The following is a 16,167-nucleotide window of genomic DNA, read 5'->3' on the forward strand; positions in this document are numbered from 1 at the left end:
ACAAGAAGTGGAAGGTGATTATGTAAAAGGGATTCTGCTTGATAGGGATGACATTGGGCCTGAATTTTTAAGATTGCAGGGGTTGGGGAACATATCCCCGCTGACTTCAATGGCCCTGTTGTCATTTTACACCCCAATGAGCGCTGATTGACATAAAACAGGACTTCCGCCCCTCACTCGGGAGGAAGTCCTGCCTTGGAGGGCTGATCTGTACCTCAACTCCATTTACCTGCCTTAACTCCATGCCCTTTGTTACCATTGCTTAACAAAACTTCTCAATCTCAGTCTTGAAATCTTCAATTGTCTTAACATCCACTGTCTTTTGAATAAGAGATCCGTTCAACAGATCCTTTCACCGACCTCCAATATTCTCCCTCCACCTGGACCCCTCCCTCTGGATTCTTACCTTCTCTTGATCTTTTCATTGAGAACTGTCGGCGCGACATTAATCGTCTCAATTTCTCTGCTCCTCTCACCCATTCTAATCTCTCTCTCGCTGAACTTACTGCACTCCATTCTCAGGTCCAACCCTGACATCGTCATCAAACCCGCTGACAAGGGTGGTGCTGTTGTTGTCTGGTGCACTGACCTCTACCTCGAGGAGGCTGAGCGTCAACTCACAGACACTTCCTCCTACCTCTCCCTGGACCATGACCCCACCACTGAACATCAAGCCATTGTTTCCAGGACTGTCACTGACCTCATCTCCACTGGGGATCTTCCTCCCACAGCTTCCAACCTGACAGTCGCCCAACCTCGGACGGCCCGCTTCTACCTCCTACCCAAAATCCACAAAATCCAAAATCCGATTGTGTCAGCTTGCTCCTGCCCCACAGAATTCATTTCTCGTTATCTTGACTCCCTTCTCTCTCCCCTTGTCCAGTCCCTCCCCACCTACAACTGTGATTCCTCTGACACCTTACGTCACATCAACAATTTCCAGTTCCCTGGCCCCAACCGCTTCCTCTTCACCATGGACGTCCAATCCCTCTACACCTCCATCCCCCACCAGGATGGTCTGAGGGCCGTTAGCTTCTTCCTCAAACAGAGGCCCGAACAATCCCCATCCACCACTACTCTCCTCCGTCTGGCTGAACTTGTTCTCACACTGAACAATTTTTCCTTCAAATCCTCTCACTTCCTCCAAATAAAAGGTGTGACTATGGGTACCCGCATGGGCCCCAGCTATGCCTGTCTCTTTATGGGGTCTGTGGAACATTCTTTTTTCCAGTCCTACTCCGGCCCCCTTCCACAACACTTTCTCCGGTACATCGATGATTACTTCGGTGCTGCTTCATGCTCTCGTCAGGACTTGGAAAAATGTATTAATTTTGCTTCCAATCTCCACCCCTCCATCATTTTCACATGGTCCATCTCTGACACTTCCCTTCCCTTCCTTGACCTCGCTGTCTCAATCTCTGGTGATAGACTGTCACCAATATCCATTACAATTCTACCGACTCCCACAGCTACCTTGATTACAGCTCCTTACACCCCGCTTCCTGTAAGGACTCCATCCCATTCTCTCAGTTCCTTCACCTCCGTTGCATCTGTTCCAATGATGCTACCTTCAAAAACAGTTCCTCTGACATGTCCTCCTTCTTCCTTAACCGAGGTTTTCCACCCACGGTCGTTGACAGGGCCCTCAACCGTGTCCGGCCCATCTCCCGCGCATCCGCCCTCACACCTTCTCCTCCCTCCCAGAAACATGATAGGGTCCCCCTTGTCCTCACTTATCACCCCACCAGCCTCCACATTCGAAGGATCATCCTCCACCATTTCCGCCAACTCCAGCATGATGCCACTACCAAACACATCTTCCCTTCACCCCCACTGTCGGCATTCCGTAGGGATCGTTCCCTCCGGGACACCCTGGTCCACTCCTCCATCACCCCCTACTCCCCAGCCCCCACCTACGGCACCACCCCATGCCCACGCAAAAGGTGTAACACCTGCCCCTTCACTTCCACTCGCCTCACCGTCCAAGGGCCCAAACACTCCTTTCAAGTGAAGCAACATTTCACTTGCATTTCCCCCAACTTAGTCTACTGCATTCGTTGCTCCCAGTGCGGTCTCCTCTACATTGGAGAGACCAAACGTAAACTGGGTGACCGCTTTGCAGAACACCTGCGGTCTGTCCACAAGAATGACCCAAACCTCCCTGTCACTTGCCATTTCAACAGTCCACCCTGCTCTCTTGCCCACATGTCTGTCCTTGGCTTGCTGCATTGTTCCAGTGAAGCCCAACGCAAACTGGAGGAACAACACCTCATCTTCCGAACAGGCACTTTACAGCCTTCCGGACTGAATATTGAATTCAACAACTTTAGGTCTTGACCTCCCCCCTCCATCCCCACCCCCTTTCTGTTTCATCCCCCTTCCTTTTGTTTTTTTTTTCAATAAATTATATAGATTTTTCTTTTTCCCCACCTATTTCCATTATTTTAAAATATTTTTAAATCTTTCATGCTCCCCCCACCCCCACTAGAGCTATACCTTGAGTGCACTACCATCCATTCTTAATTAGCACATTCGTTTAGATAGTATCACCAACTTCGACAACTATGTGTTCTTTTGTTCTGCTGTCTGTGACATCTTTTGATGATCTGCTTCTATCACTGCTTTTGCCTACAACCACACCAACCCCCTCCACTTCTCTCCCCCCACCCAACACCACCCCCCCACCACCTTAAACCAGCTTATATTTCACCCCCTCCTGGGATTCGCCTAGTTCTGTCGAAGCGTCATGAGGACTCGAAACGTCAACTCTTTTCTTCTCCGCCGATGCTGCCAGACCTGCTGAGTTTTTCCAGGTAATTCTGTTTTTGTTTTGGATTTCCAGCATCTGCAGTTTTGTTTTTTGTTTTTATCTCTGTGTTTAATTGACTGCCACTGCTCTTCAAGAAATGCCTACGTCCTTGAAGAAGTTCTGTTTGTCTCTGCGACAAGATTTCCGTATCTCTCTTTTGCCTTGTTCACCTTCATTGCTTTCCATTTCTCTCCTGGTGCTTGACAAGGTGTTTACTAAAACCCGCTTTCACAGCCATATCTCCTTTCTCAGTGACTGTCTCCGTCTCCGAATTACCCCACGTGGATTTCAACTGAAATTCCACCCCTCTTGTTTCGAACCCACCCAGGATTACAGGTATTTCCGGGACATAAAAAGTTTCTCGGACTGCTGTTCCCGTCGCATCCTGAGATCTACACTCAATGCCATGCGCCGCCATATGAACACACTCGACCCCTCCCTCCAGCAGCACCGCCGTACCCTTTTTCAAAGCTGCGCATGCCCCCAGTTTCATTTTATCCTTCGGCTCATCCGACGCCTCAACAAGAAACTTTTTCTCTTTCTCTCAAGTGCTAAGGAACGCAAGCTCCAACAACTCATTGACACCAACACCCGTCTAGGACCCTCCACCCCTGCCTGTCCCTCCGTCCCCACCCCATCTTCCAATCGCAGCCCCAGCCGTGTATTCACTATACCCCCTGACCGATGCTGAACGTTCAGTGCTCAGCAAAGGACTTAGCTTCATACCCCTACGCTCTCACCTTAATGAATTTCGGGCTCGGCACAATGCTGAACTCTTCTTCTGCCATCTTCGTCTCCGGGCTCACTTCTTTGGGCAGGAGTCCTCTCCCTGTTCAATGGATCCTTTTGCCCACCTCCAATATTCTCCCTCCACCTGGACCCCTCCCTCTGGATTCTTACCTTCTCTTGATCTTTTCATTGAGAACTGTCGGCGCGACATTAATCGTCTCAATTTCTCTGCTCCTCTCACCCATTCTAATCTCTCTCTCGCTGAACTTACTGCACTCCATTCTCTCAGGTCCAACCCTGACATTGTCATCAAACCCGCTGACAAGGGTGGTGTTGTTGTTGTCTGGTGCACTGACCTCTACCTCGCGGAGGCTGAGTGTCCACTCACAGACACTTCCTCCTACCTCTCCCTGGAACATGACCCCACCACTGAACATCAAGCCATTGTTTCCAGGACTGTCACTGACCTCATCTCCTCTGGAGATCTTCCTCCCACAGCTTCCAACCTGATAGTTGCCCAACTTCGGACGGCCCGCTTCTACCTCCTACCCAAAATCCACAAACAGAACTGTCCCGGTAGACCGATCATGTCAGCTTGCTCCTGCCCCACAGAACTCATTTCTCGTTATCTTGACTCCCTTCTCTCTCCCCTTGTCCAGTCCCTCCCCACCTACATCCGTGATTCCTCTGACACCTTACGTCACATCAACAATTTCCAGTTCCCTGGCCTCAACCGCTTCCTCTTCACCATGGACGTCCAATCCCTCTACACCTCCATCCCCCACCAGGATGGTCTGAGGGTCCTTAGCTTCTTCCTCGAACAGAGGCCCAAACAATCCCCATCCACCACTACTCTCCTCCGTCTGGCTGAACTTGTTCTCACGCTGAACAATTTTTCCTTCAAATCCTCTCACTTCCTCCAAATAAAAGGTGTGGCTATGGGTACCCGCATGGGGCCCAGCTATGCCTGTCTCTTTATGGGGTATGTGGAACATTCCTTGTTCCAGTCCAACTCCGGCCCCCTTCCACAACACTTTCTCCGGCACATCGATGATTACTTCGGTGCTGCTTCGTACTCTCGTCAGGACTTGGAAAAATGTATTAATTTTGCTTCCAATCTCCACCCCTCCATCATTTTCACATGGTCCATCTCTGACACTTCCCTTCCCTTCCTTGACCTCGCTGTCTCAATCTCTGGTGATAGACTGTCCACCAGTATCCATTACAAGCCTACCGACTCCCACAGCTACCTTGACTACAGCTCCTCACACCCCGCTTCCTGTAAGGACTCCATCCCATTCTCTCAGTTCCTTCGCCTCCGTCGCATCTGTTCCGATGATGCTACCTTCAAAAACAGTTCCTCTGACATGTCCTCCTTCTTCCTTAACTGAGGTTTTCCACCCACGGTCGTTGACAGGGCCCTCAACCGTGTCCGGCCCATCTCCCGCGCATCCGCCCTCAAGCCTTCTCCTCCCTCCCAGAAACATGATAGGGTCCCCCTTGTCCTCACTTATCACCCCACCAGCCTCCACATTCAAAGGATCATCCTCCGCCATTTCCGCCAACTCCAGCATGATGCCACTACCAAACACATCTTCCCTTCACCCCCACTGTCGGCATTCCGTAGGGATCGTTCCCTCCGGGACACCCTGGTCCACTCCTCCATCACCCCCTACTCCCCAGCCCCCACCTATGGCACCACCCCATGCCCACGCAAAAGATGTAACACCTGCCCCTTCACTTCCACTCTCCTCACCGACCAAGGGCCCAAACACTCCTTTCAAGTGAAGCAACATTTCATTTGCATTTCCCCCAACTTAGACTACTGCATTCGTTGCTCCCAGTGCGGTCTCCTCTACATTGGAGAGACCAAACGTAAACTGGGTGACCGCTTTGCAGAACACCTGCGGTCTGTCCGCAAGAATGACCCAAACCTCCCTGTCACTTGCCATTTCAACAGTCCACCCTGCTCTCTTGCCCACATGTCTGTCCTTGGCTTGCTGCATTGTTCCAGTGAAGCCCAACACATACTGGAAGAACAACACCTCATCTTCCGACTAGGCACTTTACAGCCTTCCAGACTGAATATTGAATTCAACAACTTTAGGTCTTGACCTCCCCCCTCCATCCCCACCCCCTTTCTGTTTCATCCCCCTTCCTTTTGTTTTTTTTTCAATAAATTATATAGATTTTTCTTTTTCCCCACCTATTTCCATTATTTTAAAATATTTTTAAATCTTTCATGCTCCCCCTGCCCCTACTAGAGCTATACCTTGAGTGCCCTACCATCCATTCTTAATTAGCACATTCATTTAGATAATATCACCAACTTCGACTACTATGTGTTCTTTTGTTCTGCTGTCTGTGACATCTTTTGATGATCTGCTTCTATCACTGCTTTTGCCTCCAACCACACCACCCCCCTCCACTTCTCTCCCCCCACCCAACCCCACCCCCCCACCACCTTAAACCAGCTTATATTTCACCCCTTCCTGGGATTTGCCTAGTTCTGTCGAAGCGTCATGAGGACTCGAAATGTCAACTCTTTTCTTCTCCGCCGATGCTGCCAGACCTGCTGAGTTTTTCAAGATAATTCAGATAAAGCAGAAGCCCTGGAATCCTGAGCTGCAGGGTAGTAAGATCCAAGGCCAGGAATAGAGCAGCACAAGGCCTCTTACAGAGCCCGGAGAACCTGGAAGAGGAAGTGTAGTGGGCATACAGCTGCTCCGGAGCAAGATGGCCGGCCTGGACACCACCCCTGAGTTTGAGAATGCCTGCGGTGAGGAAGATACACTTCGTATCTGGATGACAAGGTAATCTGGCTCATGCAGTTATGGGAATTAGCAATAGGAGCTCCATGGGATGGAAGTCTGCTATCCAGCTGTTTAGAGATCAGAAATAAGCTCTCGACAGTATCCTGGTGGATCTGGAGCATTGGCCATGGATGTCCATTGTAAATAGCTTATTTTCCTGAGCTAAGATTTTCAATGAACATATATAAAGATTTAAAAAAAGGATTCCTGATTTATAACTTATATGCAGTCCCTGCGCTTGAATCTCATGTAACACCTGCTTTAGTAGGAGGACCACATGAAAGTTGTAGTCACCTTCCTGGCAACACCACCAGGCCACCGGATCCAGGGTCAAGATGATAGCGATTCGCATGATGGTTAACACCTGGAGCAGCAGAGCCAATGCAACATGCATTGCTTTACTCACCCTGCTCTGCCCAACAGCAGTGTACTGCTGCTCAACCCGACTCAGGAGCAGCCGTACAAACATGATAGATTTCTACCTCCAAGATGTCATGAGGGTTACTTTTGGAATATTGAGAACAATGCTGCTCGAGTGGCTTCCTGTCCTAGCACATACTGAACCTCATGATATCCACAGGGAAAAGACCGTCCTCAAAGAACACCATTGGCTAACAGGCAATGAAGCGCTCCCATTGACACAGGACCTCATAAGAACACACGCTTTGTAGTGTTCAATTGTTCAATTGTTTGGTGTTTGATTATGTGTGTCTGATGACTGTTCTCTTTGTACTATTAGTCAAGCCTGGGTGTTGTTACAGAGAAACAGAAACTAAACTGAAAGCAAGAAGCAGCTGGAAGCATTAGAATGCAGACATTTTAAAAAGTATTGTAAATAGAACTCCAGTTCAGACATAGAAATTGGTGTCATCTCTGAATATCTCTGAGGCATAAAACACAATACAACTGTCTGAAATCCCACAGTCCCTACTGTGACACACTTCACACCCAACAAACTGATGATAACCCTATTTTCAGATGGCAACCCTCTTGGCTGATTGCAAACATCACCAACCGCAACCTGGTAACTGATTCAAGTGGTGAAGTCCCAGGTTTCACCCTTCCATAGAAAGTCTGGATAGCCCTCAACTGCTTGTGGATGGGCCAGGGAAGATCAGGTCATTTGCTCTACAAGTGGAACATAAGGAACAGCTCAAATTGTGACTATGACCATCCAAACCAGATCATTGCTCACATACTGAACTTCAGCCCTGAGAGATACAACCTTTGTGCCATCACAACCATTCACTGCATCAGCTGAAGCCATTGAATGGATTGCTGACCTCAACATTGAACTATAACTTCCTCCCCAGCCATATGAATAAAACATATTAGCTCACATATGCACCTGATGTCAATGTGGGATGCAACCAGAAATAAGTGAGCCATGTGTTAAATATATAACCTATATTATGCCCTCAATGTGTGGGTTGATAGCATGCTGAAAGGGTGTTCCTGTCACTGCTTACAAAAGTCATATTTGCATAAAGATTTTCAACGCTGTAAGGGACAAATAATGTTAATTATTAGAATATTGACACTTATAACTTTACCAACAATAATGAACAGAGGAAAGGTTTGTAAAGGCACTTAAAATATTCCTTAACCCCCATTCTTTACAGAATATAACTTGAGTTTTCAATACTGTGCTGGCTTTCACATATCTGGATATGCACATACATTGTCTATTTACAAGATTCCTTAAGAAAGCAGTCTGATGCATTTTTATATTCCACCATACTTTAATATTTTTATTTTAGTGTCAAAAGGTTTAAGTCTGGAAAACAAAGGTACCTTCTCTTACTATATATCTTATAAACTAATTTCTGAATGGTATTTAAGATTGAAGGATGTATGTGTTTCTTGGCAATTTTTGTGCTTATTCTCACTGCTGTTACTCTCTTTATATTGTGCATCAATAAGACAGAGCCAATGAGGGAAAAAATTAAACTCAAATATATAATACACAAGTACAACCCTGAGGCGTGTTGTTAAAGTGGAGGTTATTACATTTTAGCTTCATGTTATTGCAATTGGAAAGCTTGTTTATATCAGCTTACTCATTTTTTTATGTTGCTTTCTGCACACTTAATAGTATGACAATGTTAAGCAGCACTATGCCTGTAATACTAAAGAATGTTTTAACAAACAAGCAAGCCAGTGTGACCCAAGACAAACACATCTGCAAAAAGTGTAAGCAGCTGGAAGAATTCCGGATCAGGATTATTGATCTGGAAGCCGAACTGCACAACTCAAGGAAGGAGGAGAAATGCCTCGACATTTTGTTCCAGGAGATGGTTACACCTCTTACAATAGAGTAATCTATTTTGGTCAGCAGTGAGAGGCAGGAGGACATGACCGGGAGTGAGGCAGGTAAAGGGACTGAGCATGGAGGAGTGGAGGAGACTCAGGCTTTGCAACTGTCAAACAGGTTTGAGATGCTTGCAACCTGTGTGGACAAAAGCAATGTCTGCAGATGGATGAGCAGACTGGCCATTGTACCATGGCACAGGAAGCCATTTAAGCAAGGGGAGCAAAAGGGAATTTAGTGGTAGTAGGGGACAGTATAGTGAGGGGGATTGGCACTTTACTCTGCAGCAAAGTCCAGATTGTGGTGTTGCCTGCCTGGTGCCAGGGTTCAGGATAACTGCTTAGGGCTGGAGAGGAACTTACATGGTCCAGTAATCACGGTCCAAGTAGGTTTCAACGACATAAGGTAGGATAAGGAAAGAGGTTCTGCATGGTCAGTATGAGAGTGAGGCACCAAATGAAGACGCAGATCCTCCAGAGATTATTATATTTGAGATAAATGTGTGACTTAAAGACTGGTGTGGGAGAAGTAGGTTCTGGTTCATGGGGCACTGGCACCAGTACTGGGGAAAGTGAGGCTATCTGTTGGGACAATCTTCACCCTGAACCATGCTAGGGCCAGTGTTCTTGCGAATTGCATTACTAGGGGAGTAGAGAGGGTTTTAAACTAAATAGTGGGGGCAAGTAATCAAAAGTGGTATATCAAAGAGTAGAGACAATGTAAGAGAGGAAGTTACTAATATGGGAAATGATAAGCAGACCATGACAGGAAGGGACAGAGAGTACAGGGAGTACAAATCTAAGAGTAAATCAACAGGTAAGACTAGAGGTTACAAAAATAATAAAAGGACAAAGCTTAAGGCTCTGTATCTGAATGCATATAGCATTCGAAACAAAACAGATGAACTGACAGTGCAAATAGCGATAAATAAGTACGATCTAATAGCCATTACCGAGAAATGGCTGCATGATAGCATTGATTGGGAGCTGAATATTGAAGGGTGTCTGCCATTTAGGAAGGATAAGAAGTTAGGAAAAAGTGGAGAGATGGCTCTGTTAATTAAAGATGGCATTAGCACAAGAGGGAGGGATGATCTAAGTTCAGGAAACCAGGATATAGAAGCAGTTTGGATAGAGATGAGGAATGATAAAGGCAAGAAGTCATTTGTGAGAGTGGTGTACAGGCCCCCTAACAGTAATAAAATGGTTGGACGCGGTATCAAAGAAGAAATAGTGGGAGCTTGTCAGGAAGGTATGGCGATTATCTACCTACAGGCTGGAAAAATCAGATGGGCAAAATTAGTGTGGATGGCAAATTCATTGAATGTTTTTGGGATGATTTTTTAGATCAGCATGGCCTGGAGCCAACCAGGGAGCAGGCTACGCTGGACTTGGTATTCTGCAATGAGACAGGATTAATTAATGAGCTCACAGTGAAGGCACCCCTAGGTAGCAATGATCATAACATGATTGAATTTTACATCCAATTTGAGGGAGAGAAGAGTGGACCTAAGACTAGTATTTTAAACTTAAATACCAGAAATTATGAGGGCATCAAAGCAGAGTTAGCGCAAGTGAACTGGCAATTTTGGTTAAGGGATAGATCATAGCGATGTAGTGGAAGATTCTTAAGGGGATATTTTAGAATATACAGAATAGATCAATTCCAATGAGGAAAAAAAAAATCCAAGGGGAGGGACGCTATCTGTGGTTAACTAAAAAAGTTAAAGATAATATCAAACTTAAAGAAAAAGAATATAATTGAGCAAAGATGGGCGATAGGTCAGAAGATTGGACAGAATATAAAAAACAGCAAAGGATGACTAAGATCAATATGGAAGGAAAAAATAGAATACAAGAGAGAGCTATCTATAAATATAAAGACAGAAAGTAAGAGTTTCTATAGATATTTTAAAAAGAAAAGAGTTAACAAAGTGAGCATTGGTCCTATAGAAAGTAGGTCTGGGGAATTAATCTTGGAAAATAAAGAGATGGCAGATGAATTGAACAGGTATTTTGCATTTGTCTTCATTATAGAGGATACAGGTATCATCCCAGAAATAGCTATGAGTCAGGAATTGGGAGGAAGGAAGGAACTCAAGAAAATTACAATCACCAATAAAGTGGTACTTAGCAAATTAGAACTGTGGGTTGATAAGTCCCCAGGATGGATTTCATCCTAGGGTCTTAAAGGAAGTGGCTGGAGAGATAGTTGTTCCATTGGTTTTAATTTTCCAAAATTCCCTAGATTCAGAGAAGGTTCCATTAGATTGGAAAATAGCTAATGTAACTCCTTTATTCATAAAGGGAGGGAGACAGAAAACAGAAACGTATAGGCCAGTTAGCTTAACATCTGTCACAGGGAAAATGTTAGAAGCCATTATTAAAGATGTTGTAGCAGGGCACCTAGATAAGTTCAAGGTAATCAGGCAGAATCAACATGGTTTTGTGAAAAGGAAAGAGTTTAGAAGAGTAAAAGATGACTTGATTGAAACATATAAGATCCTGAGGGGGCAAGACAGGGAAAGGGAAAAATGTTTCCACTTGTGGGAGAATCTAGAACTAGAGGTCACCATTTAAAAATAAGGGGTCACCCATTTAAGACAGAGATGAGGAGAATTTTTTTCTCTCAAAGGGTTGTGAGACTTTGGAATTCTATTCCTCAAAAGGTAGTTGAGGCAGAGTTTTTGAATATCTTTAAGTCAGAGATAGCTAGAGTTATGATAAGCAAAGGGAGGGAAGTTATCAGGGATGGGCAGGAATATGCAGTTGAGGTTAAAAATAGGTCAGCCATGGTCTTATTGAATGGCGGAATGGGGTCGAGGTGCCAAGTGGCCTACTCCTGCTCCTAATTCATATGTTTGTAACATGGATGGGCCAAAAGATGCTACACAAGTAGGAATCCTCTTCTTTTCCAGCGCCTTCAATTATCCAGCAGCTGCTGAACCATAGCTTATGCTGTGATTTTGCTATGGGACAGTCCTAAGCCTACTTCAGCCAGAATTGTGGACGAAACCCCATGTTGCTCCCACTGTTCTAAGCCACACGCCTGTTGTCCACTCTCTACCCCAACAAGTTGGAATAAATAAGCAATTTTGACTCAGCTTAAAACAATCAGCAATTTGATTAATCTTCTGAGTTTTCCTGTATCATGCTGTAATATTGAAGCCTGTTTTGTTATTCAGCTCTGACTTAATCCAATCCATCCACACAGGTCACTAAAACTGATGATGATGATAGCTTGTCAAATGACAGACTCAATGTTGTGCAACTTCTTGAACTATTTAACCAGATAACTGCTTTCCTGTACTGTGATTTAATAGATTTGGCACATAGTCCTGGATTTTCACAGAACTGGGTTGACTTGAGAGGCCTTTAAAAATGGTGGCCAGGTACTGATTCGGAATTCTGACCCCGTTCCTGGGCTGTGCGATTTTTGGGAATGCCTTTAAAGGGTGTGGGCTGTCAGGAGCCCGCATCTGGCACTCCCGACCTGATTATGGAGATAGGCATCACCTACTCCACTGCCGTTTTCATGGTGTTGGACAAGGTTTTTTAAGAGTTATGGTTCATGGCCCCTTAGAGGAGGCAACAATCTGAAGGTGGAATTTTCTGAGCCCACTGGCGTCAGGCGTATTTGGCAGCGAGAAGGCCAAAAATCGGTTTCACGACATTGTGAAACCAGTTTGCAATCATCCGCTCTGCCCATCAATGGCGGGCCACATTTCCCACTGCCGGATGTCAGGAACCTCATTGTAGTACATCTGCAGATCATTATAAGCGCAGCTGACCAGAATCATTGCCGCATGCTGGATCATCCACCCATATCGGCAGGAAAACATATGGGTGCAGAACACGTATTGACAAGTGTGATGTACAGAAGTTGGGGCTCACCGTCAGGACCTTGCTCAGATTGCGGACATCCAAGGAGCAGGAGATGCTGGCGCCTGACAGCAAGGGGACCCTAAAGAAATGTCCATCGCATGCTGGGTAGATTCTGATGGCCATGGCTCCACCAGGAAGCAGATCACAGAAGATGGAAAGTCACTGTTGAAGGTCTGCTTAGAATGCATGGTCATCGAGGGGGTGGAAAGAAAGGTCCAACTCTGTTTTGAAGAGGGAGATGTACCGGGGTAGGAGAGGAAGGTCTAGGATCAACTGGGAGAGGAAGGTGTGGTGGGGGATGAGGTTGTTGGGGGTGATACAAAGGTGTTGGGGGTTGAACCTGTGGGGGATCAAAGGTGTTGGGAGGTGTGAGGTTGAGAGGGGGGAACAAAGCTGTTGAGGAGGAGAGGTTGGGAGGGGGAGCAAAGGTGTTGGAAGGTGAGATTGGTAGGGGTGGGAATACAGGGGGAGGAGAGGGTATTGGGTGAGAAGACAGCAACTGGGGAGGTTGGTATAAAGGGGGAGAATGGTGTAAGGGAAGGAAATCAGAGGGGAGAAGGAGTCCAGGGGGAACAAGGAGTCTGGAGAGGGGAAGGAATAAGGGTGGAGGAAGAAGAAAGGGTAAAGAAAGGAGTTGGGAAGGGGGAAGGAGTAGGGTTGGAGGAAGAAATAAGGCTGGAGGAATAAGTAAGGGTGGAGGAAGGAGACTAGAGACGGGGAGGAATAAAGAAGGGAGCAGGGAAGTCAGGTTGTGGGGAATTGTCTGGGGTGGGGAAGGAGTTCCAAGGGGGGAAGTAGTCTGAGGGGGACATGTCCAGGTGAACTTGCAAGAGAAAGCTCTCATGAGTCCATGACTGCCTCCTGGGGAGTGAACTGAGGGTGTGCATGGTAAGAGGGAATGGTGAGAATGACTGAGGACTAAGTGAACCAATAGGGTGGGAAGGTAATGTTCGACTGTAGCTTTAGAAAGGACAGCAAGGGTAGTTGGGGGGGACTCAGAAGCAGACATGTACCCTGGGTGTGGGAATGATGAAGTCTCGGAGATTAATGTGGATGGGGGTGGGGTTTTGGGAAGGAAGAGAATGTGCATATTCACCAGGACATCCCCGAAAGAAAAGGTTTGTGGCTGGTCTGTCATAGTGGGGAGGTGGAAGATGATGTCAGGAGGATCGACAGTGATGGGGAGAAGAAAATATGTGACTAGGGGAGGGGAAAGGATGGGGAAGTGGAAGAAAAAGTGTGGCACTAAATCAAAAGTGAAACAACAGTCATGACAGAACAGCTGCTGCATGGGAGTGTGATCAGTGGGTGGGCGAAGATGCAGGTCAGCTCAGATGGTCAACTGAAAGGGAACCCCAGCAGGCAGCATTGAAAATGCTCAGGACATTGAGATAAGCATGATGTGGGAAGAGTCCACGTACATGGGAGAATGCTTGCGTTTGGCTCCAAAAGGCCCTGCCCCACACACACACACATACACACACACATACATTTCTTCCTCCAGAATCACTTCTGGGAGAGATGTGTGCAGCTGGTTTGGGGGTGGTGGGGGTAGTTGATGCAGTGGGAGGAGTTGGGAAGCCTGTAAATGAAGCTGAAAGACACCATTACATATACTCAGTGAATGTATTTTCAGATTGTAAAGTGACAAAATGTGTTCACCTGTGCAACCAATTGTGATCAGAACTTCCCAAGTTTTGAACAACTTAGACTTCCAGGTGCTGTCCTTACACCCTGGATTATGTATCAAACTTCAGAGAAAGATTGGACAGAGCATGTGAGTTGGCTAGGGAATGTTTAAAGATATCACAGCAAATGATGAAAGTGAAGGCAGACAGGAAAGCTCCAACTCGTAGTTTTGCTGCTGGGGAAAAAGTGTTAGTTCTGTTACCAGCACTGGGTAATTCATTAAAGGCAAGGTTTATTGGGCCTTACAGGATTGCAAAGAATCTGTGTGAAGTAAATAAATACTCCAGATAGAAGAAAGAAACAGAGGTGCATCATGTAAATATGCTTAAAAAGTACTTTGACAGGGAAGAGGGCCAAAAGCAAGTGTTCGTAGTGCTAGATAAAGGAAAGAGGTAGAAATGAAGGATTCTGAAGTTGATTTTCCTCTAATAAAATTGGATAATGAAGGGGTACTTGAAAACTTAAAGTTGCCTTCTAGTAAAGTGTCAAAGTGATTTAGAGAAGCTATTGCAGTCACACAAATCTATTTGTGGGAATAAGCTGGTGAGGACAAATTTAGCTATCCATGGTGGACATGTAAAAGTTTCATCTTCGATAAGGTAACATCCTCTTGGATTAAATTCGGCAACTTTATCACAAGTACAAAAAGAAATTGAATTCATGCTTCAAAATGATATATTTGAGTCTAGTTGCAGTAACTGGAGTTCACCTATTGTGATGGTACCAAAACCAGGTGGAACACAGAGACTGTGTGTGGACTATTGAAAGGTGAGTGCAACGACAAAAGTGGATTCATATCCTATACCATGGTTGGAAGATTGCATTGAGAAAATTTATCACAAATATTGACTTGCTAAGAGAATATTGGCAAGTACTGTTATCAGGGAGACCAAAGGCGATATCGGCTTTTGTGATGCCAGATGGACCATATCAGTTTAAAGTCATCCCATTTGGTATGAAAAATACACCTCCAACATTTCAAAGACTAACAAACAAAGTATTTGCAGGACTGAGCAATTGTGCTGTTTATATTGACAACTTGATAGTTTTCAGTCAAATATGGGAGGAGCATTTACAACATCTGGAAGAATTGTTTTGTTGACTACAAGAAGCTAAATTGGCAATGAACTTGGCTAAAAGTGAGTTTTCAAAAGCCCAAGTTACATATCTAGGCCATACCATTGGTCATGGTAAAGTGGCTCAAAGAGATGTGAAAGTCACAGCTATTGTGGATTTCTCTGTGCCTCCAACAAAATGAGAAGTTTTGAGATTTTGGGCATGAGTGGATTTTACTAGAAATTTGTACTAAATTTTAGCAGTGTGGTTGCTCCATTGACTGAACTATTAAAAACGGACAAGAAGTTTCAATGGATGCAGGAGTGTCACAAGGCAATTTACAGCTTGAAAACTCTATTGACTACAATACCAGTTTTGGTAATACCCAATTATACCAAGCAATTTAAGTTGGCCATTGACGCAAGTGATGTAGGCATTGGGGCCACATTGTTACAAGAAGATGAAACTGGAATTGAGAAACCGATGGGGTACTTTTCACGGAAGTTGAATGTACAACAGAGAAGATATTCAACATTGGAAAAGGAGACTCTGGGTCTGGCATTAGCATTGCAGCATTTTGAGATTTACAATTGTTTATATAGACCACAACCTTTTAAAGTTTCTGGACAAATTTTGAGACAGAAGTGCAAGGTCATCCAGATGGAGTTTATTACTGCAACCATTTAATCTACAATTTATACATGTGGCTGGGCAAGAAAATCTTATTGCAGGTGTATTGTCAAGAGTTTAAAGCTGAAAGGGAAAATTAGACATTTAAAAACCTGGACACTGGACTGGAATGATTTCTGTTGGTACGAAGGATTTGCAGATATATACACATAGGGCAGAATTTTGCCCTTGGTGGGCATGCAGGCC

Source organism: Carcharodon carcharias, chromosome 4 (assembly GCF_017639515.1).
Source record: "Carcharodon carcharias isolate sCarCar2 chromosome 4, sCarCar2.pri, whole genome shotgun sequence".
Taxonomy (NCBI): Eukaryota; Metazoa; Chordata; class Chondrichthyes; order Lamniformes; family Lamnidae; genus Carcharodon; species Carcharodon carcharias.